Source organism: Branchiostoma belcheri, unplaced genomic scaffold (assembly GCF_001625305.1).
Source record: "Branchiostoma belcheri isolate BF01 breed outbred unplaced genomic scaffold, Haploidv18h27 scaffold670, whole genome shotgun sequence".
In the NCBI taxonomy this organism is placed as follows: Eukaryota; Metazoa; Chordata; class Leptocardii; order Amphioxiformes; family Branchiostomatidae; genus Branchiostoma; species Branchiostoma belcheri.
In genome coordinates this window covers 4,434-5,647 of record NW_017804321.1, presented here as the reverse complement: position 1 = coordinate 5,647, position 1,214 = coordinate 4,434, and positions in this window count along the sequence as shown.

Here is a 1,214-nt window from a genome sequence, read left to right as displayed (position 1 = left end):
TCAATGCAGCCTAAGTATGTTGATTTCATGGTTCCTACCGTAACGGGCTATCAAGCCGCGGCCGGTGCCTTGGCCTGTTTTTTTTTAAATTTTGCTCTGTCGCTTCATATTTTTCCAGAAAAAATCCGGGAACCAACAAATTAGATTGGTGTGGCCTAATAGTATAATGTCTGCTGGCTTCATTTATCCAATATGTGTTACTTCTCTTTATTTAGGACATCCTGTCATCTGTCACTGCACCTGATTATGAACTGCTGACACAGGAAATGGAGAAGCAAAAGAAGAAAGCCACAGACACAGCTTTAGCAAACATCAAAGCATCACAAAAGAAGTACACAGCAAAAGTGGCAGCGAAAAATCGGAATGGAGCAACAAAGTCCACGACATTCAAACCTGGTGATGTCGTACTCTGCCAGAATGCCAGAAAAAAAGGACGACAGGGGGACCCCCTCTCCTTGAACTGGAACGGTCCATATGTGGTGGTGGACGCTGAAGGTAAACGGGTAAAACTGAAGGAAGTCAAAACATCTAGAATGCGAACAGTCAACAGTGACCAGTTAAAACATTGCCGAAACAACAGGAACCAGACTGAAGACTCATCTCCTGCCAACGTTGACCAGACTGAAGACTCATCTCCTGTCAACGTTAACCAGACTGAAGACTCATCTCCTGTCAACGTTAACAAGACTGAAGACTCATCTCCTGCCAACGTTAACCAGACTGAAGACTCATCTCCTGTCAACGTTAACCAGACTGAAGACTCATCTCCTGTCAACGTTAACCAGACTGAAGACTCCTATCCTGTCAACGTCGACCAGACTGAAGACTCATCTCCTGTCAACGTCGACCAGACTGAAGACTCATCTCCTGTCAACGTCGACCAGACTGAAGACTCCTATCCTGTCAACGTCGACCAGACTGAAGACTCCTATCCTGCCAACGTTAACCAGACTGAAGACTCATCTCCTGCCAACGTTAACCAGACTGAAGACTCATCTCCTGTCAACGTTAACAAGACTGAAGACTCATCTCCTGTCAACGTTAACAAGACTGAAGACTCATCTCCTGTCAACGTTAACCAGACTGAAGACTCATCTCCTGCCAACGTTGACCAGACTGAAGACTCATCTCCTGCCAACGTTGACCAGACTGAAGACTCCTATCCTGCCAACGTTGACCAGACTGAAGACTCCTATCCTGCCAACGTTAACCAG